The following is a 23,888-nucleotide window of genomic DNA, read 5'->3' as shown; positions in this document are numbered from 1 at the left end:
GGGACAAGCTAGTGTTCCAACCTATATGAGCCCTACTCAAGTAAATGAAGCAACACTAGTAGTTCAAGAAAGAGGTAATGGTGTTACAAGTACGGAGGAACCTGTGGTGGTTACCCCTCAATTTGCTCTACCAAACATTAATCTTATGAGAAATGTGAGTACAACTCCTATAAGAGGATCAGCACCGCAATTGCAAAGACAAGAAAATAGAGGAAAAGAAACAGAATAATCTATAGCGGCTACATCTTTTACCGAGATAAGGGTTGCTTCTGCACCTAGGATAATGCAAAATGTGAATGTGCCTACTGGTCATAGTAATATTCATTTGGTGTCGCCTGGAATAGTGGTATGCACTCACTCTGAGGTTCCCGCAACTCAGTCGAATGAGGAAGATCAAGGGGACTGGATGAATGTGGCCGGCAATCGCACAACTACTTGTATAACCCAACCAGTAGTTTTTAATCCTAGTGAGCAATTACCATACAATAGAGGCCTTAATATGTATCAAGGCTTGGTTGCTGAGGAAGAGGACTTGGATGATGACCTCTTAGGCTCAGAAGATGAGTTGTTTACAAATGACCATCTCATGGCTCCTCCACTAGTGGTGACCACATCAAAAAAGCAGCAAAAACAAAAGGCTGGTAAGAACAAAGTGGAAGAAGGTAAAATTCGAGTGCGCTCTTCAAGTGAAGTAGAGCCTACTCTTGCTATGATGAAGAAGGCGAAGTCACAAATTAAAAACAAAAGGATAAAAAATCTTGAAGACTACACCAAAGAGTTTTGTGATGATACTCTAGGACTCACTTATTTGTGTTGTGTTTGTGGGTGTTTCTTCTGTGACTACGAGAAAGCACGGTCTCATCTTTGGAAGGATCATCCTGAGATAGTGAAGCAAGTTATGGCCAGAAAGTAGGAGATGAGAGAGCATTCCTAGCACTACTTTAGTAAGGACCCTTTGTGGTATGTGACGTGAGTATTCTCATGCATGTCAGGCTTGATGTCTGTAGATCGATCTTGTCAGTCTTTGTGTACCTCCTTTTAATGATCTAACTCTTAGGGAGGCTTGTAAGGTTCAACTTTTAATAAAATAGGTGGGGGTCTGCCTTAACCCCATAACCATTTCAAAAAAAAAAGAACATATTTTTTACTTTCTTATGCAGCTACTCTATCAGTATAGTCCAGTATATATAATCCGAGCTTTTGGTCTTGTGGTATCAATGTGAAGTGCCCTTGATTGGGGAGTGTAGAGATGATCGATAGTGTCCGACCACCTAGTTCCCTAACTGGTATGTCCATTGGTTTCAAATTTCAATATTAAGTCGGTCGAACTTTCCGTTGGATATTTTAGGTGGCATCCAAATGATATTTCTCTTTCCAAAAATCAAAAACTAAAAATAGAAACAAATAAATAACTAATAATTTACCCAATTAAATAGTTAAAACCAGTAACAAATAAATAACAACAAATTTACTTATATTTCCACAAACAAAAAAATAAATAAATAACCAGGCTCCAAAAAATTTACCTTCTTCATTATCAATTCTCTCTCTATTTCTTGTTACAAAATTCCACTTTTTATCACTTCAACCCCAATACGAATAAATGTGTACTTTCTAACTCACAAATATCAACTCCAATAGGAATAAATGTGTATTGTATAAGCAAAGATGTTCTTGCATATTTAAAAAAGATGGGATAATCGAAAAAAAATTATTAGACCATGAGTTCGATCACCAAGTATAATGGGATGTAGTATGTCTCCAGGAAGTAGATGATGAGTATTTTGTTAGTTTGTGTTGGTAACAATTGCTGTAACAAGAACAAACTGTGAATAAGAAGACTCGCTGAGGCACGGATCAAACGCTTTCATTAAAGTTGTTTCGCGTCTGTTTATCTTTATGCAGACAAAGCGCGTAAACCTCCAGGATATAACAGCTGTTTACTGCAGATAAACCAAAAAAGAAAAGAAGAACCACGATACTGATCTTATGATAGCCCTCAACTTAGTATAGAAAATAGTTTGCTGCTCTACGAGTATTTATAGAGGAAAAACGTGGAACACTTAGTAGATCCGGATAGGGTACTGATCCAGTTCCCGATAAGAATTGGATTCTACAAGTCTATCACATCTGTTTCCCAATCCATATCCAATTCTGCTTCCAAACTTATCCGAAAATAGTTTAAGGAAAATGGTTTACCAAAAATAAGATAAGGGATCAAAGAGAGCCCAAGCCCAAATTCACCTCTTGTTTTATTCAAAATAACACAACAATCCCCCATTTATTTTGGATAAAAACAAAATGGAAAATATACTTAAGGACAATCAATATCAGTATCAACATGTTATGCATAGATGAAGGTGTCCACAACTTAAACCTTTACGTAGTTAAAATTACTCAAAGTATAAGAGCCATAAGCTAAGTGACTAAGTCTTAAATTTAGGTCTAGAGTATACAATAAGTCATAATCACGCACAACATATCCAGTGTTCTCCTTTCATGTTCTGCACATTAAAGGCCCTGTGCTCTCCTGGATTCGTGAATGATCTAGAGAATCAGCCCTCATTCTCATAGATCGAAAGCGCCTCTACTTTCACATTCACTAGGTGAGTCTATCAAGAGTGTTCCTGTAGCTATGCACTCCTCCCATAAGGACTATAGAACTTCATTAAGAGTTTTCCTAGAAAACTCAACCTATGTATTCGCTTCAGGATATCATGCATTTTATTAATCAAGTATGGAATGATTAATAAACAACAATGCATGACTCATCACCAACATTCTATGACTTGTTCTTCCCTTTGAACCTAGTTCTTGGGATCTCCAGTCCCTAGGTTGGGCTATCATCATAGATGTTTATTTTTCAATTGGCTTCAGTCCCATGCTAGTAGAGCAATCCACATTGTATCTCTGGCCAGAGCTTTGGTTTGTGAATCTGCAAGGTTATCTTCAGATCTCACAAAATCAAAATAATATGGACTCTCCCAGTTATAGTTGTAATGCTATCAACAAAGTATCATTGTAACTAATACCGTCTATCTTAGACTAGTATATGAGTAAGAAAGCCTAGTACTCAACTAGCTTCTTCACTCGTATTAGCCAAAGCAATAATCTCAGAGTCCATAGTATACTATGCTATTATGGTCTGTTTCTTGGACTTCCAAGATACAACACCTCCACCAATGCTAAACACATAGCCACTGGTGATCTCGGAGTCTTCTAAAAGGATGTTCCAATCCGAATCTATTGTCTGCTAGTATACCTGCAAATAACACCTACTACATAGGCATTGTCAGGTCTTAAACAATCTGTAGCATATCTCAAATTACCAATGATACTTGCATATTCCTTATGATTCACAGGTTCACCATTATTCGTAAATAATTTAACACAGAGATCAAAAAGAGTGCTCACATTCACGCAATCGAAGTAGTTACACTTCTTCAACATTTTTTCAATGTAGTGTGATTGATCCAACCATATGCCATCAGATGATCTTGTAATTTTGATTCCCAACATTACATCAGCCTCGCCTAAGTCCTTCATATCAAAGTTAGAAGACAACAAGTTCTTGGTCTCTTTCACAACATGTAAATTAGAACAAAAAATTAGTAGATCATCAACATATAAGCATATAATAACACATATCCCATCAGAGTACTTATAATAAATACACTTGTCACTTTCATTTATCTTGAACCCACTGGTAATTATAAAGTTATCAAACTTCTTATGTCACTGTTTAGGTTCCTGTTTCAACCCATAAAGTGACTTCAGTAATCTGCATACCTTTTTACCATTACCTGGTTCCACGTAACCTGTTGGCTGATCCATGTAAATCTCTTCTTCTAAATCCCCGTTTAGAAAGGCCGTCTTAACATCCACCTAATGAATAACAAGATTATGAACAACATCAACAGAAGATAATACTCTAATGGATGTTATCCGTGTAACAGTTGAATATATGTCAAAGAAACCAAGTTCTCTCTTTGTCTAAAGCCCTTGATAACAAGTCTTGCTTTAAACTTATCCACTGAACCATCGATTTTAAACTTCCTTCTTAAAACCCATTTGATTCCTATAGTTTTACAACCAATAGGCAAATCAACAAGTTTCCAAGTTTTGTTTTCCATGAGAGAATCAATCTCATTTGAATGACTTCTCTCCAAAACTCGAAATCAAAAGATATGAGAGCTTCTTCAATGGAGGAGGGATCTCCTTCCAAAGTACAGTGACAAAGTCGGGTCCCAAAACCTTAGTGACCCTAAGCTCTTTTATATCTTCTAGGTTCATCTTCTGTGTCCATGATCCTATCATGCAATCTAGATATGTCAGTGTCAGAAACATCATTATTAGGGGCCTTGGAGGATACTGCCCCCACTAGCACCCCCACTATTTCTAGATAAATATGGAAATCTATCTTCAAGAAACTCAATATAAGATGATCAACAAAAACATTACTCTTCATATCTAGAAAAACGTAGGGCATTGCTCTCCATAGCATTGCCTAAAACGACGCACTCATAAGTTTTGCTCTCAAGCTTTGATATCTTGGGATCATGCTTCCTTACAAAAGCCAAACATCCCCATATTCTGAAGTAATTCAAATTAGGCTTCTTGTTCTTCAATAGCTCATAAAGTGTAACATTTGTATTAGAATTAGCAATTCTATCCAACACATATATAGCTAATAATTAAAACAACTTCCTCCACAAATTTGAGGGTGCTCTAGAACTAAGCAACATATCAACAATTAATTCTTTAAGAGTTCTGTTCTTACGTTCAGCTACTCCATTCATTTCAGGTGAATAAGGAGCTGTCGTCTCATGGATTATACCATGTGATTGCAAGAAAAAGATTAAAATTAGCATAACCATATCTAGTACCTCAATCACTTTGAATTACTTTAATGTTCCTATCATGCTGATTTTGAATCTCAAGTACATAAGCTTTAAAAGCATAAAAAACACCACTTTTTATCTTCAACAATTAAACATATGTAAATTTTGAGCAACCATCAATGAACGTAATAAAATATTTTTTACCACCTCTAGTCAGAACACCTTCAAGCTCACAAATATCAGTGTATACAAAGTCTAGCAAATTTGTATTTCTTTCAATTGATTTGTGACGCTTCTTTGTGATTTTGGTTTTAGTGTAAGATTCACCGTGTACAAAATCATCATCATTCAAATTAGGAATTAAACCAAATATGCTCATGTTCTTAACATATTTCTTATTAATATGACATAATCTACCATGCCAAATATTAATTGAACAAGAAATCATGTAAGTAGAGGTATAAGATTATTAAGATCAATAACATCTAATTCGGTCCATACACCTAACAATCTCCACCTTGGACCGAAACTGGTCTAACCAAACCATCGATCTTGTCTCACCAGTCAGGCATGACCAGGGCCAAGCCTAGGGACCATCCATGGTACCCTCACATATGTCTCACCTAAGACTGATACTGTCCCCAACCTTAGCCATCACTTGGCCCAAACCTTAGTTGGACCTCATCTAAAGTGTGGGGTTCTATATCAATAGATGTGTAGCTCCATTACTACTAGATGTGGGATAAACAAACTTCAATATCTCCTTATATGCATATCTTTTACCAACAAAGACACCAACCTTGGTGATCATATATGTACAAAAGAAAAATTAATCTCAAATAATTATATCTAGTCAATGAAAAAACTTTCAAAACATGTTAACCAATACCCAGTGCCACAACATATTAACTAGATAAATAACTATACATATGGACTTAGGTTTTAAATTTCCTTAAATTAAAATCCTAGCATGTAATTCTATGTTTTAATCCATCTCACAATATAAAACAAATAATTACATATATTTGGTAAGGAATACGATACCTATCTGATTGAAAAATCGGATTACCATGTTTCAATTCGCTATTGGACGAAAATTAGCCCATAAAGATCTGTAAACCTGAATCAACTCTGGATGAATTAGACTTCAAGCCATACACCATTAGAAACATCTCTGAGTCAGCTTTCTAACGCAAAAAGCGGTTCGCAAGTCCGACGTTTGAGCATAAAGTTATGGCGGTTTTCGTTGAGAGTGTCATAGTAGTCCGAATTTCGAAGTCGGAAAGAACAAAGTGGTTTGTCTCCCAAGCGGTCCCGGCCCTTCAGCTCTGGCAACTCAATAAGACAGGCGCACTCAACCACCACCACTCCAACTCATTCAAGTAGCCTGATTGCGGCACACAAGGTACCCCCAGTCGCAATGAGATCATCACTAAGAAGAGCACGTTCTCCTGGCTCCACAGCTCCTACATGCATCTCCATTATGTCTGTTCTATACTCGAGAGAATATTCTTCCGAGATAACTTCCCCTTCGAAGTCGGACTCATGAATTACAAAAGGAGAGATCCATTAGAGTAATCATTCATCTAAACATATATTGACCATATGATTTTAAGCTAATAACACGTTCAGTCCATATATCATATCACATAAACATCAACACCTTGTTTACTTTCATTGAATCCTTCTTTGCTAATAAGAAAGAACCTACACGATTTTTTTCTTTGCTAATAAGAAAGAACCTACACGTTTAAAAATCATGTAGTTGGAGCAACTTCACACACGAAAATAAGCAAATTATTATGGTGTTCACAAGGTGGTCAGGAAGCATCTCAGCATGTGCATCGAAACTTTTTCGCTAACGAACAAAGATCATCACCAAATAAAGACATCTATAGTTTATAAACTTCGATCACAATACTTATCACCGTCCGCAACAGTTAGTAGTAAAAGGATATTAAAGGATACCATATAGTATGCCTGTAGTATGCTAAATAATCCCGTAATCATAACGAAATCTCATACCTCGTAATCGCTTATCCCATAAACGAAAACCGATAAACAAATCTTAACCTTTCTTTGTATTCATCGTCAAACAACCTTAAAATTGTTGGTAACAATTGCTACAACAAGAACAAACTGTGAATAAGAAGGGTGGCTGAAGCACAGATTAAACGCTTTCTTTAAGGTTGTTTCGCGTCTGTTCCTCTTTATGAAGACAAAGCGCGTCAACCTCCAGGATACAACAGCCAGATAAACTCTCCTTTGTTTACTGCAGATAAACCAAAGAAGAAAAGAATAACCACGATACTGATCTTATGATAGCCCTCAACTTAGTATAGAAAATAGTTTTTCGCATATCATATTAGCTGCTACTTTAGGAGTATTTATAGAGGAAAAACGTGGAACACTTAGTAGATCCGGATAGGGTACTGATCTAGTTTCCCGATAAGAATTGGATTCTACAAGTCTATCACATATGTTTCCCAATCTATATCCAATTCTGTTTCCAAACTTATCTAGAAACAGTTTAAGAAAAATGGTTTACCAAAAAGAAGATAAGGGATCAAAGAGAGCCCAAGCCTAAGCCCAAGTTCACCTCTTGTTTTATTCAAAATAACACAACAGTTTCGCTACCAAGAAAGTAAGGATTTCACATTCTAATTAAGTACAAACCCAGTATTATAGTATGAATTTTTTTCCCCTTGTTATAACTCATATTTAATTGTTGAATGTAATTTAAATTATTCCTTTCCTATTGCACCACGTGCCTACTATGGTATGTACAAAAACAAGATCATCTATTTTTTCGAAAAACAAACAAACGTTATTATCTTGAGTATGGTATAGAAATCTACAACTAAGAATTTGCGCACATAACTTCTCAAAAAAGGGATACTAGAGGATCATCTACAAACTTTTACAATCATAAAATCGACTAGCAACAAAAAATGCATCAGAAAAATAATTAATATAAAAACAAGTGGCAAGTCGAAAGTTATATTCCATCTTGTAAGCTATTACAGTTGGCATGACTGTATCAGCCAAATTTAGGACCAACAGGATGACACGTCTCATGGATCGAGGTAGTATAGGGCAGGAGAGAAGGAAAGCACAGGATCGAGTCCGCGAAATATTTGAAGGACGTGGACTCAAGAGATACGTGAAGAAAAGGAGGGTTCATGAGCTAGAGTGGAGGCAAGTTAGTAGAAGAGACATCATGAGTAGGGGATCCAGGCCGCGATACCTAAGATGGTAGGTGGCCGGTTAGCGATCGTGGGGAGAGAGAGGTGGAGATCATGGAACCAAGAAGCAGTTAGCGGTTAGAGGGTATAAGAAGAGGGAGAAAAAGTGAAAGAGGAGAAAAAAGAAAAAACAGAGAGAAAAAGAGAGAGAGAGAGATTGTAAGATTAGAGATTACATTCTGATTTCAAGGGTTGTAAAATCTGATTATACAATGACTATAACCATGAGACACCTTGGTCAATGGCGGAGCTAGGGGGTCGAGAGTACACTCTAAACTTTTGTGGAAACAACAACAACAACAACAACTTGTACGGTCGATCTCTAATGGTTTGTTATTAGGAGAGTAGAGTTTGCTATTCATAAGGGACTAGCACCACAACTTGTGGTGCGTTTGTTGCCCCTCCCAATGTAGTTTGTTTATATATCAATAAAATGCTTCTTAAAACACACACACACACTCCAAGTCCCAATATTTCATAATATTTTCATTGGTAACGTTCTCTATATTTTAAATTCTCTAATTCCTTTATTTTTTTTTTTCATTATGATAAATTTATTATGTTGAATGTTTTTCTATATTAGTTTTGCTTGTTTATTCTAATGAATTTAGTTTTTAATCTATTTAAGGCATTGATTGGAATTGTGAAGTAGAATGAAAACAATTAAAATAAACGCCCTAAGTGAAGACAAAAAAAATATTCTTATTATGGTTATGCCACTGATGTCTCTACTTTTGCTTTTGTGGCCTCCCGTTGTTAGACTTCTGAGCTTCAGAACCACATTCTTAGGAGTTGTGGCCCAATGTCTTTGGATGAGATTCTTGATGTTGCTAGCAATGTATTAAGTCTCTGTCTACCCAATTTTGACCACAGTTCTATGGCTGTGAATGCTACCGTCCCCTCAAAACCACAAAAAGTTTTGGTGGAAACGTTCTATAGTAAGAAGATTGCATTTGGGTCTAGAGAGGAGTTTGTGTTATCTGCTTGTCAAAAAGCAGTCATTGAATGCTTGCAGTCAGAACATGCAAAGGATTTTATATTTGCTATTCCGATGGAGGGACTTGGGCAGTGTATGTCGCCGGTGGAGTATCGTTCTATTCTCCGGTACCGTCTCATGATTCCTTTGTACTCTGATGGTGGTCTATGCCCTGTTTGTAAAAGTAGTAGACTAGATGCTTTCAGGGACTATGCAGCACATTGTAGACATTTTCTAGGTTTCAAATACCGACATGATCATGTCAGAGATATTTTATGTGATGTATTTTGGAGGGCTGGAGTACAAGTGAAGAAAGAGGCTCCCGTGAATTTTCTCACTGATCCGAATGAGGAAAGATCTACACTTCAGCCTGCGGATGTATTGATCTACAGTTGGCTTGAGGGGAGACGGAAAGACATACATGTGTTGATGTAACTTGAGCCTCTCCATTGGTAGGGCTTGGGAATGGAGTCTTTGAGGTAGGAGAAGTAGCTAATAGAGTAGCGGCAGGGAAGATTGAGAAACACGAGGAAACTTGTAGAGCTAACCAGTATTGTTTCATTCCGTTCAGTTTCGACACTTTTGGTTTCTTTATACAACAATCTGTTGAGCTCCTTAAGATATTGCAGAAAGTTATGGACTGCAACGTAATGAGAGCTGGTTCTAACGAGTTTGTATTTAGAATGATAGGATATGCCAAAGACTTGTGGCACAGCTTGTTACACGCTTGTCCTAATTATTTGTAAAACTCGTTATCATTATCAATAAAATTTCCACTTAAAAAATAAATAAATAAAATCAAAATCCTTTTTGGCTCTTTAATTTATTATTACAGTCCAAACTCCGAATTATAATTATCTGTTTTTGTCCGTTTACAATATAATATTAAAGAGAGTTTCCTGAAGCATATATATAGGGTGATCTTGGACATACCCAACAAAACACTCATGTACCCCAACTTTAAAATAAATAAATAAAATGATTTTAGACACATTTAGCTTCCTAAATTACCCTTCTTTTTTATTAGACGTACCCAAGATATTTATTGACTAAAACAAGTCATTTACTCTACGTGATTAAGAAGAAAAAGACCGCTCGGTTTTTTTTTTTTTTCCTTTTTCTTCTTCTCCAATAACCTCTTATTTTTTTTATCTCATCAATAAACATGCAAACACCCACTTTTGATTTGAATCAATCGTACCAAAGTAATGAGGATGAATACCAACCAAACGAGAATGAAGAAAAAAATTCAAAATCAAATTTTGACGAATGGGAGAACGCAGAAGACTATTATATTTTGGATTACTACAATGAACAGATACAAACACCAAACAAAAATGTGAGTTTGTTTGCAATATTAAATAAAGTGCTATTTTTTTTGGGTGCATACTGAGTATAAGAAACGTAAACCATTTTTTTTTTTTTTTTGATAAAATTTTACTTTGAACAGCCTCATCCTATTAGTATTGCATCTCCAAATGCATTGTCTTTGCTTCAACTGGATTATGAGTGAAGTGAAGTGTTGATTCTTTGAAATATAAGAAAGACTAGAGGGTGATTCTGAGGTGAAGGCAGTCGCTTATGAGAGAATAAATAGTCGACAAAAAAAGAAGTGGAGGTGGGAGATCATTTGCCACTGATATAACTTGGGTTTCATAATTAAGTACATTCTAAAACCAATGTCATAGTGATCTGAACTTGAATTTAACAGGGAGAACAAGAGTGCCCACTTTCAATGAAATACAGAGCTCTGTAATAGTAAACATACTATATATGGTGGCATGGATCACGCTTACATGCAAAATCCTACACTAAAACTTACATAACTATAGAAGCAAGCACTCTTCTTAGCTAAGTTTATTATAACGACACAAAAGGCAACAGAAAGAGGAGGATTAATGGTGAGGAAAACATCTCAAAAGATAAAAGACACTTTTCTTGTATCATGATATTAGACCCAGATGGATTCGAACCATCAACCTCTCAACTAGTGAGTGCTCTTTCCATTTTGAGCTTATGGATCCATTGATAGCAAACACAGGGAAACAAACATTTATTTTGATAAAGTAAATAAAAACTATCCAAAGTCGTTTACATCACAACTAAAAAAAATTCTTAGCATAGATGGGGGATCTTATCACAGCACGGGAAAAACAGAGACAAGCATTTGATTATAGTAGCAAAGACAACAAGAAGAGTGCGAGGAGCAAAGAAAGACACAATCTGACCCGATGCATCAAGGAATATCATCAAGAAGTGAAAAAATTTGAAGCAAGTGGAAAGAAGTGGAGATGGTTCTTTGGTGTTGTTGCTTTGTTGTTGTACGGTTGTACTGTTGAGGGATGCCGAGGCCATTCTTTGTTGATACGGTGAAAATGGTAGCCAATAAGCATCTCAATAGCAAATCGTTCGTCAATACCACCTCTCAGGCCTACAAATGAGGAAATTATTAGGCAATATGAAAGCTGGCTAAACATCAAGTAGATATTTAAAAAATAATTGGTGCATTTGGAAGGTCAAGAAAATCAAGTTGTAGGTTATATACCACAGATGTTATTAAGTAATGTAAAGATACCGGAATATATCTACTATACCTTTGTGGGAAAATAAACTTCGTGAAATTTCGATGGATGATCGGGGGTAAAAATTCAAGATGTGTTTGTAGCAAAATATATCTACTATAACTTTATGATTACGTTGGTTATAACTATCGTGAGTGAAGAATTTTATGAGGTAATGATTCCGTTAAGGCTCTTGAGGCATTAGGATCTCGCTCCATAGAGAACTTTGCTTGTGTCGATCTTCAATATGCCGCAACAAAAGACACCGAGAATAAATGTCAAGACAAGCAAATTGAGTCAACTTTATTGATTCTCAACGAGAAAAGGGTACGAGAGAATAATTAACATTAAGTGATTCCTCAAGAAACCCATATCCTTGGATAAAACCTATAGCAGATGTTGTACACGTGAAGGGCCCAATAGATCCAACAAGTAATCATAGCTGCTAAGTTAAGGGCTACCAAGGAGATGAGAGATATTGTAATTGAGAGCATGCACAATGTGAATCTTGTTTAAGACTTATGAAGTGAACCCAAAAAGAAAGCAAGTAAACCTATTCAGAGTAGCAAAGTTTTTAGTCCCGCTTCAATCAGAAGCAAACTCATGATTCCATTTTATACCACTGTCCTTGACACTGCACCTTGCATTTCTTCTTGGTGCTCACTAAACTGAATTGTTCCCACTGTGATGCATATCAGGTATATTTGGAGTTTCCCACTTGTCAAATAACTGCCCATAAACAGAGAATGTTGGTGTATCTGCACTCTGAAATATAGAACTTCTAGACATATATGGTTCGGTTTTATTTTCACTCAATGGCAAGTGGGAGGAAGGAGAGACTTTGGGAACATTAAGAGAGTCAAGAAAAGATGGACGATTTTCACCGGGTTCCAGTTTCTGATGTTACAGGGTTAAGTGGGATATGATTGGAGTAACTTTTGAGATCAAAATTATAACTTGAAGAGAGTGAGGAAGCTGATGATTTCCACCTTTCACTACCTGTGTTGGGTTCCTAATCAACAGAACTACTAAGCTTCATTCTCCCCATATAAAAAATAGAACCACTAGACCACTCAGCTCTAGGAAAAGATTCCGCTAAGCTGGATGTACAAGGAATAGAATCTCCATAATAACCGACTACAAGATAGTAAATGAAAAATCCCCAAACGTTAAATCAGACCATATGCACTCCAATATATTGTTCCAACGGAATTGAAAAAAGTGGTAAATCAAAATTAAATAATAATAATAATAATAATAATAATAAATATAGATAGATAGATAGATTAGGGTACCTTCATTTAGATAAACAGATGCATTGCCACTAGCCGATGTGCTGGCAAATCCAGCATCAAGTTTCTTCCCATTCTTTCCATTTTTTTTTCCCATTTTCGTTTTCCTATCGTTATTTTGTTTTTCCAATTTTTTCATAGACGTGTCGTTATTTATTTTTTATTCCTTTTTCTCCTACCCTTATTTGGAAATACCCCAAATTAATTTGGGAGATATTATTGGATTTAGGTGGAGTATCACAAAAATTTATATTAGTTATGAGGTATAGGAGTGTTTTGTTGGGTATGTCCAAGATCACCCAATATATATATATACAGTAATTCTCTAAAAAATAGCTATTTAAGTTAACTTAAAATAAGTATGTACTAAAATTTCACCTATAAAATAAATTCAAATCTAATTTTTGTGGTTATGAAACACTCACCATAATGATTATCTTCTCAAAATTTCAGCTCATTTGGAAACTTCTAATATAAATAAAAATTGTTGTCATCTTTAAAAAGAAATCTAGCGGTCTAGATATGTTGAATTTTGTAATTATTTTTTGCCAATGTTAGAGGTTTCCAAATGAGCTGAAATTTGGTAGAGATGATATTAATATTGAGTATATCATATCTACAAAAAAAATAGGTTTAAATTCATTTTGTAGGTGAAGTTTTACTTACGTACTTATTTTAAAGTTAACTTAAGTAGCTACTTTTAAGAGAAAGACTATATATATATATTACCAAATATCCAATTTTCTAAAACTAAATGTCTTCTAACCAATCATCTAGTCATTTGTATATGTTTCTTGTACAATCCGGAGAAAGAAAAAGAAAGGCAAACTATGTTAACCCGCATCCAAATTCCTAGCTCCGCCTTTGAAGTCTGACCTTGGTTATATAATTTCTGCAAACTTTAACTGATGAGGCTTGACAAACTCTACTTAAAAGATCATGAAATCGAGCTTCCATTACCGAAGAACCGAGACCACCATCGTAAAGTGATGCTTTGCTTAATGAAGAAACTGGTGGCTGGTTGGTACTGCCGGAACACACGACATTGAGAATCTTCCAATGACAATGCAACACACGCTATATGCATGAGTCAGAGAATCTGAGTTTTGAAAGGTGGCTCGAAGGAGCAAAGTTGTGGCGAAAGAGAGGCAGCAATCTAGTGCTTCTAATCTGAAAGTTGGCTTCGACATACAGCAGAACCGCCAGAAAACACAAAGGTACTTATATAACTTGAAGAAGGTGCATTTTATCCATGAATCAGTTTGGGTCCGATCTTGAACCTTTAAGATTCAAAGTGTTCCACGACCTGATATAAACTTCCGTAGTACATATACTACATAAGTACATAGAGATGTTGATGATGAGGACGAAATATGTTTCTGGGAACTCAAGCAACTTATTTGAACTTTGGATTCGTACAGCCATACAGGTTGATGATATGAAGCCTGTTTTCTACTTAATTATTGTACTAATTTGCAATCTGAAATAATAATGCTGTTCAAACTGTCTAGTTATAACCAACAAAACCCAAGTATTCTATAAATTGCAGTAGAACACATCTCAATGCATATATCAAACAGAGAAAATAATTAACATTTTTCGAGTAGCAGATAATTTACAACATCCTTACCGAAGAATTGCTATAAAAACAAGACTGAAGTCATTCAGCCATGCTAAATATAAATGTGTATTCATATATGACAAACTGGTAACAATGTGACTACCAGTACATGTTTTTTTGACTCCTCCGAAATGTATTCATTCTTTTCTTAGGCCAAATGTTCTGAAGAGCTTCTGTAGATCTCCTCAGCATGAGAAGTTGTCACATAAACTGCGTTTCGCAGCGAGCTGTGGGTTCTTCCATAAAATAGATAGACAAATATTCCAATAATCATCCAGATGGAAACACGAATCCATGTGCCAGCTCTGAGTTTAGGAGAAATGTCTTAGAAGTTTACAAGAGATTAGACCTTACTGACTGGTAGGGTACAACACGGTACTAAATCCAAAACATTCACGGAAAATGAAGGACGCTTGCTACACGTCTACAGGAAGAGAAGAAAATAAATTAAAACAACACACGGCAGGAGAATAGAAAGTACTCACCCAAGATTTATCATTAAATAGACGTTAACAAGAATGCACACAATGGGGAGGAGTGGAACAAATGGGCAAAGGAAACCTGCCGAAAATCCAGTCAATTATATGATCAATTCTATATTATAAGCACTTTCATGCCTGAGTTTTTAACATACATTATTCTCTTAGAACTTCAAGGTAATGCAATGCAAGATTGAATATAAAAGATACCTCCAGCATGTCCAAAGCTATGTCTTGCATCATCTTGGTCAACCCAGTAGAGTATAAATAGACCACACAACAGGAGCATACCTCCAACTGCGCACACTGATATGCGTGCAAAGCTGATATAAACAAATACGCATGGCATCCAAAACATTATTGATTCAGAACTAAGGTTCAACTTCTTGATTTTGATACACGAGTTGCCCTAAGTTTGATGCAATTTCTCAAAGAATAATAAATAACATTGATATGATACTTCCAAGTCCCTATAATGGATAAAAACTTTTTTAGTTTTACCTCAATATCTCTTGGTGTTGTTCAACCATCCTATAAAGTATTTACAAACTTGCCATCTTCAGTGTCCAGCAACAAGGTCAGTTATGGTGATTCTTAAAGATTATGAGCATCCAACTTAAAATCAAAACGTTATAAGTGGAGAGGCCCAGGAACATTATACTATACCACAAGGTTTCACACATCCGTTGCAGGAGAATAACAAACATCTCAACAGTGATAATACATTGGGTGAACATAATCTCTTTCCATGGTACAAGTTGTTAAAAAATATGAAGGCAAAGCAGAGAAACCTGCACCTTGTAACCTCCGAAAACTGGATAAAAGAGTAGATCGATGCAAGAGAACCATGAAGGGCTACTTACTTGAAAAATCGAAAAGTGGGGAGAATTGACGCAAACCATAAACCAATAATGTTTAGCAGTGAACCTTACCTAGGAAGGTATGCAGCTGATGACGCAGAGGTGAGGAAAAGCACGCCCATACATGCAGATGTTATGCCCCAAGCTGCAACTCTTCGCCTCTTTTGCTCATCGGATTCATCTACAGCATTTGTTTCTTTAATATTGATATAGACCATTGGTAGAAATAAGTATGAATAACGTTGCAATTTACACGGATAACCAAGGCACAAGTTACCTCAATCCAAACTAATGAGGACACCACTTTCCCCAGTAAGTGTCCTCATTAATTTATACCATCTAGTAGATCACTTGCATATAAGCTTTTATAGGAAAATGTAATTTCAAAAGAACAAGGAAAGAAAATAATTCGCTCTCTTTTGTCTCTTGCTAATGAAACCCACTGTAAAACTGGAAAGGTAGAAGTTTTGAAAAGAAAAGTATATCACAGTAATGGTTCAAATTTTTTATCACAGGCACCTTCTGTTGGAACTAAAGACAAATTTGACTTGAACAATCCTAATTGTTCCCACCCAAGTCGAATTGGATTTGCACATAAATTAAGAAGTAGGCCTATATCCTCCGAAATAATACCTGAAGGTGTTTGTACTGCAATTACCTTGATCAATGTCCTTAATGATAAGAGGATAAGCAAGTGATGCTTCGGCATCTGCTTGCAGATGCTGCTGACTATTCCCAGATATTCCAGCTATGTCTTTTGGATTGATATCGTTATTTTCCTGATTATTACTACTGTCTGGAATTGACTCTGAATCAATTGATTCTTGAAGTGATGGCGGCAGTGGCACCAGAGCTGGGGGGATGTATCTGAGTATCAAAATAGAAATCGCATAACAATGGTGAATGCGAGAAGTGTTCCCACACTAACCTGCACAAAAGTAGCCGGGTTTGATTTTGTGAACTACATATCTTCCATCTTTACAAGACGACACTGTCACAGTATGACTAGAGAACAATGCAACCCTCTCATATACCATAAAAAGAAGGGAACCAACGATTTCAGAGCCCAAATACCAATACATAAGAGCATCAAATAAGTCCATACCAATGGACTTTAACCTAGAAGTGAATGTGGTTCTAACTATGCATGAATCACAATTTCCTAGGATTGTAAGAAGAACATAAGCTTGTGAACATCTGATCGCATAAAGAGATCAATTGAATAGCATAAATCTAGGCAGGGAAACTTTACTCATCCATCCTTTTCTTAGGTGCAATAAGTTTAATGAAGTACTTAATTTTTGAAGTTCAGACCTCATTAAAATTGAAGTAGGATATAAAAGCAGTGATGATCTCCTAATGAAAGATCAAGCGGAGTGATTAACTTACCATCCCAGCTAACTGTGAAACATCCATAAAAAATGACAAGAATGCAGCACAAATTCCAGTCACTATTGTGCCCTTGACAGGAACTTGTGTCCGTCTGTTAACATCAGAAAAGAATTGTGGAAGTAATCCATCTCTAGCCATTGCCATCAGGATTCGAGGCTATAAGGTTGAACAAAATAAAAATCACAAATGTATGAGATGGAAAAAATTTAAGAGGTGATGTAATCATGAGTAAGCAAATATACATTTCCACTGAAAAGACTTCTAGGACAATCTAGAACTTTAAACACGAGGTGGGAAGAGAACAATTATAATCTACAACTCTTAAGAAACTCTCAACGAACTATAAAATCCTTTCACCAGAACCTGGAAAAGGAAGAGAATTTGATCTAAGACAAAGCTTTCATTTAAAAAAATTCAGACTTGGTAATATAAGCTAATGTCCGAGGCGTTACAAGTATGCCGATTTCAAAGTGTTAGCCTGATAGCTTTGTTGGTGTATTAGATGTCTTGGATATTATTCAAATGCTAACCAACGGAAAAACGGAAACTAAAATCATAAAAATAAAAAATAAATAAAAAAACTCGTTATCAATAAAATTTTCACTTAAAAAATAAGTAGGAGGTGATTGGTTAGATTTCTGACAAAATCATAATAACCAAGTGAGAAAGTACTTTTAGTTCGCCTCGAAGATCTAAATCTAACAAAATCTTTAGAAAACAGCATGTAGGTTGATATGAGAGAGGCGTTTGCTACAAATCCCCATATTTACTTTTTTCTAGTAATTAGAGTGTGTTCATTAAGAACAAAGATAGAAAACCATTTGAATGAACAAGCAGTTTATCTTCTTAGAACTCACAGCTCATTAACAAACCTGGTAAACAATGACATGAAACATCTAGAAGTTAGCATGTTAAAAAATATGTTACCTGTGGAAGAAGTGAACCCATTAAGGTTGAGCAAAGTGCAGTGACTGCTCCAGCTGTAATAATGTACCTTCAATGAGAACAGTTACAAAATGAACAAACAAAATCAGTATAACAAAATTACCCAAGCTTGAACCTAAGACTGAAATTTGCATAGTTAAGAAACTTACGCTGCCCACTGCATCCCATGGCTGGAAAATGCAGAGGAAATGGGGGTGTCAGGATCCATTGCATAGTAAGGTACAAGCCCAACAATAACAACAGAAACCAGCATGTACAAAGCGCAGCATATAAACACAGCAACCCCAATACCAATTGGCAAATCACGATGAGGATTCTTCACCTTCAATGAATAATAACAGCTTAGAATAAACATAACATAAAAATTCACAATCTCCTGAAGAGATATCGACGTAATGGAGAGGTGGTAACAAGAAACTTACTACGCTTCAAACATATTAAACCACCGTAAGGAACTTTACATTGAATTTCCAACAGAAATTTAGCAAGTACAGATCAAAAGCAAAAGAAGAAACATTATATATTTATATGTCTATAAAGCTTTCATGGATACAGTGTCAATAGTTTTCATGGATAAAGTTTTCACTGGTTGTCAAACTTACCAATATGTGAGAAGTGAGAAGTCTGTTTCCTATACTAGTATTAAACAAGGAACTCTTAACATAATTGTTATCTCATTTTTTAATAAGGGATTTTACAAACAAAGGATGGGGATAACAATGCACTGACACTTGCATAAGAGAAATATTCACCGACTGTTACAATTGTTGCATAGAAAAGCTCAGATTTAATATCTACAATAGATGAATTTACTATTTCAAAAAGAAAAAGAAAAAAGAGTGGTAGGCATTGCATTATCGAGAGTACAGTGTAGCAAATCGACCTGCATCCAACACTCACTGGGACTTCACCCATTTAGATGAAAGCCATGAACCACATATAAGCATACAATTAGTTTCCACACAGAATGATATTAAAAAGACCAAAGAGAGCCGCATCTACCTCCTCGGCAGTGCTGGCAACCACATCGAAACCAATATATGCAAAGAAGACTGTTGCAGACCCAGCAAGCATTCCGTTCGCCCCAAAAGGAAAATACCTATGAAATCAAAGAAGAAATGAACTACACTTCAAAGCTTAATATACACACTACTTTTTCCCCAAATTGATAATAAGAACTTCCTTACCCACTAGGAAGTTCATATCCAACCCATCCGGCCTTAAAACCAAGATATGCACCAGCTATTATAACAAAAGCCATGACACAGACATTTGCAATCATGACAATGGCTTGTACAAAGGAGCTCTGCAAAAATAGCAGTTGATGGAACTTTTAGAAAAACCAAGAAAACTAGACTGCAATAGAAAGAAAAAGTGCAGCCAAAATAAAACCTCTTTGATCCCAACACACAACAGTCCAGTCACTATAAGAACAAGAAGAGCTGCACATGGATCAACCACCACATCAAGCAAGGGTATGTCTACACGGCCTAAGAAAAAAGGGAGACCATCCTTGCCTCCAAAAAACAATGCCTGTGAAAATTGTGGACATATTCATCACTGTTGAGGAACATAATTTGCGATTTTAAATGTACAGCATTTTTAAGGAGCTGCTGAGACAAAAATCGTAACATTCTTTGTACAAAGTTGAACAATATAACCTGTACCTAGCAACTAATTGCAACAACGTAACATTCTTTGGAGATGGACTTGAAATTCAAAATCTTCACATTACAGTTTCTTCTTAGCTAGGAGTCCAAATCTTCTTACCGTTGTTTCTTTTTTGTTTGTCCAAATAATTTAGTCACATATTGTGCTATCTCATGAAAAATTGCATCTATTATACATATTTCCAAGTCTTGTAGTAGACTAGTAGCTACAACAAGCTTGTCTACGCTGAGAACTTGTCATCCAAAGGTATAGTGTCATATACAGCCACATATAAGTAATATAGAATCCAAATACATTTTCATGCAACAACTTATTATTTTCAATTTTAGTTATCGCCACTATCGTGCTCACATGGATAGAAGTGGATTTGGCATCTAGCAATTCTGAAGTTAAATGTTGTTATCACTCTTAAATAAATGTGAATCCAACATCTGATTATGATATTTCTGGTTTTTTACTTTCTTAGTTTCATACAGCCTATTTTATGTTGCAGTAACTTTTTCCACATTTTGTTACTTTCCCCCTCATTCTCTCTGAGTTTTATTCTCCCATTTTGAGATCCGTACATAAATTTGCCGAACATGCCAAGCTTGGTCAGCACCAGTGGACTATGAAACAATACTGACATACAATTAACAAGAATATCTAAACGACATCAGAAAAATAGCAGGGGGAAATAATAACTTAATCAAATCCTCAAGAACAACACAAGTGGTTAGAGGAAACAATTTGAGATGGAGTGATACCAGATTTGGTGATATGCCCCGAGCAACTGCAGAACCACCTATTGTGTATTCAAGAACAAGAGCCCAACCAATCAGCCATGCAACACTAAAATCAATACCAAAACTAAATTAGTTGCCGTAAGTAATCAGTCTTCTATAATGGCACTAAACTCGCAAATATTTGGTTTCCCAACAATGTGCACTACACTTTTTTTAAAAAGAGAGGGGATGTCGCAAAATCTGAGAAGCATACATACCCTTCTCCAACACAAATGTATGAGTAATGATAGGCACTGCCAGCAGATGGGCATCGACTTGCAAGCTCTGCATAGCAAAATGCTGAAAGAGCAGCGGCAATCCCAGCTATTAGAAAAGAAACCGTAAGGGCAGGTCCCGAATGCTCTCTAGCAACCGTTCCAACAAGAACATAAACTCCAGCTCCAACGGTAGATCCAACACCTGATTAGAGGAATCACAAACGTAACTGTAAATGCATTGATAGGATTACCGACTGTCTACTTTTCACTTGGGTCTGTTTGTCTTGCTCATTGGCCTTCATTTTCCTTTTCTGCTATTGTTTCCTTAACTCAAATGTGCTTAATATTATTCGTATGAGAAAATGACTACTTCAATTTATGCACCATCCAACAGCATATTGCAATTCATATTTAATGCAAAAAAAAAACTGAAAAATCACAGTATCTACTACTGCTACTCTCTATTCACCTTGAAAAGAGGGAAACAAAGCACAAGAACACAAAGATTAAAAAAAAAGAAAAGCATTATTACCAATAGCAATGAGCTGAAGAACAGAAAGTTCCTTAGCTAATTCTTGATGATTACTTGTCCTTACATTATGAGCTGAATCAACATGTTTTCTCCTTAACAAACTTGTGATTCCCCATGAAGAACTGCCAAAAACCTTTTTTGCATTAACCTCACAACCCATTAAAACTTCCTTTCTTCTTCCCCTTTCACAAAATAATCAAATAAATCATAACCACTTCCTCAATTCCTCAAAAGATTCAATCTTTCTTCTTGGGGAGTGAGCAGAGTATTTATTCAGTCTACTTTTTCCAGCATTTGTATGTTTATCTTTTCTTGGCAAGTCTATTTTTTGTCCCTTTCAGCTCTCATTTATTATTTTACCAAAACTGCAAATTTATGATTGCCAATTTATTTACAACAGAATCAAATGGTGTAAATGTTTTGCTTAAATAAGACCATCAATGGAAATTAATGTAATCAGAGATTAATATTTCGCGCAAATGTCGGCATTCTGGTATTTGCTGAAGTTTTAGACAATTTTGGTTTTTGGCATCACAATCTCTTTGGAGTTACTCGAACAAATGCCAAAAGGTTATCGATAGTGACGTGATGACAGCCGCCTAACTCAACTAATGATTTTGTTTTTAGGGAATAGGGAGGGATATATGATGGAGTCCTTCTAACCCCGAGGATATCCTCGTAGTGACGAGATTCGAGACAGTTAGATGTGTGATCTAACGGTTCGAAAATCAAAAACAAACTGAAACGGTCTCAGAACGCTCATTACTATGAAGATATTCTCGTGGTAGCCAAGACCTATAACAGAAACTAGCGGTGCAACTTGTTGAGCGCTTATGACTAGAAATCTAGAATAAAATAATAATTGTGTAGCACGTAACAGTACCAAAATACTAGTGCCAAAAATTTAAGTCTAAGTAGATTTCGTGTTCACATTTGCACTTTCGTACCAAAATGCAAATCCTAATGAATTTTTTCCTGGAGTCAAGACTGATCAGCGTTGTGTGAATGTGTCATATATGATTATATCATATATGCTTCAGCATTTTCTTGATGCAACAGCAGACACCATGCGCGAGATTAATTAAAGGTTGTTTTCTGCGAAGAATCTATCAACTACATAAACCATGCTCCTAGTAAACACTTCATCCTCACATAGTCACATTGTATTGTGTAATAAACAAATGTCTTTTTTTTTAACACTTTATAGACTCGTGTTCCTGAAAACGTGAAAATTTTGGTATGTGGAATATATGAGATTGAGAAGATCTGACAAAATCAACACATCTTATCCCATTTGATCTTATGTGTTTGTTGCTGGATGTTAAACGAGGGTATGGTCTGAAAACAGCTTGTGGAATGCATGCAAAAAAGATCCAATCAAAGAGAGCGTGACGATGACAGCCAAGGTGGATGGTTCCACAGCCACAAGCCCACAACCCACATGCATCACATTTTCACATCTCCACAGTTGATTTTTAAAATAGTTTTTCCCTTTCAAGATCTCATAAAGTAATTTTAAAATGTGTATCATATCGTACATTCGTATCCATATCGTTGGGGACCCTTTTTGTGGGGAACTTTTTTATATTGTTAGGGACTTGGCGATATCTTGGACCAGTTCACTAAGAAATTAGGACAGCGTAGGTCATACTCATACACAACCCTAAATATACAGGCATACAGCCAGTCAGCTATATTCTACTGCCCAAGGATTATCTGCATAGAAAAATTATGTTGTTACCTAGGCGTTTTTGCTTGTATTTGTTTGTCAACCCAATGCGTGAACTCTTAGAGTATCTTTAGGTGAGACTATCCTAACATCAAACACTAAATTTTAAATAATTTGGTGTTTTTTCATCTTTAAGAGAGACACATGTTGATGAAAACACCAAAAAAACATTAAAGCAAATACGTGTTTGTTTTGGTGCTGTATCAAATCTCTCTCGCGGTTTTTGGAACACCGCATGGGCTTAGACGAGTGTGGGCTTCAATCACGCGATTTTCACGAAAACCGCGCATGACGATTTGGAAATAGAAAAAGAAAAAGTTGATGTGCAACACGCTAGCGGTTTCGGAAAACCACGCGTGGACTTGGGCTTTTAAGATAGGCTTCAAGAAGCGGTTTTGAGAAAGCCGATGGGCTATATGGCGCGATTTTATCTAAAAACGCGTCATTTGATGGCGAATATTTAATATTTCTCCTGAAGTTGGTTGGTGTTTTTTTAATTTGGTGTTTGGTTTGGTTTAAAATTTTGGTATTTTCTTAGTTTCTCTCCTAAATATGCTCTTAGAGTGGATCTAACTATCTAACTCGAAAGGGTAGCCAGGGAGTGCTAATTCGACCGGGTCTGGGACCCGAGTTTAGGAGACTAGGTCTTCGTTTAGTATCATCTCTGCAGTCATTTGCATTAGCACAGACAGCAGACCCATCCAATCCGAACTTGCCCAACATATTAAGTACGTAAAAAAACACGGGTAACCGAGCAAGGGG

The 23,888-nt window shown here is 36.1% G+C and overlaps 1 pseudogene across 1 annotated transcript; it reads right to left on the bottom strand.

Annotated features, from left to right (window-relative positions):
* Window positions 1-14,458: 14,458 nt before the first annotated feature.
* Window positions 14,459-21,795, bottom strand: LOC147485804 (cationic amino acid transporter 2, vacuolar-like; annotated as a pseudogene). Its single transcript, XR_015201083.1, has 14 exons — window positions 21,398-21,795; window positions 20,866-21,067; window positions 20,630-20,714; window positions 19,605-19,745; window positions 19,400-19,518; window positions 19,215-19,311; window positions 18,362-18,534; window positions 18,195-18,261; window positions 17,265-17,423; window positions 16,534-16,803; window positions 15,948-16,056; window positions 15,226-15,338; window positions 15,022-15,097; window positions 14,459-14,841 (listed from the first exon to the last, which is right to left on the bottom strand). The product of XR_015201083.1 is annotated as a cationic amino acid transporter 2, vacuolar-like (transcript).
* Between the last annotated feature and the right edge of the window lie 2,093 nt (window positions 21,796-23,888).

This window comes from Coptis chinensis, chromosome 7, assembly GCF_015680905.1.
Source record: "Coptis chinensis isolate HL-2020 chromosome 7, ASM1568090v1, whole genome shotgun sequence".
Classification (NCBI taxonomy): domain Eukaryota; kingdom Viridiplantae; phylum Streptophyta; class Magnoliopsida; order Ranunculales; family Ranunculaceae; genus Coptis; species Coptis chinensis.
The sequence above is the reverse complement of the archived record's forward strand: the minus strand, read 5'-3'. Positions and strand labels throughout refer to the sequence as shown.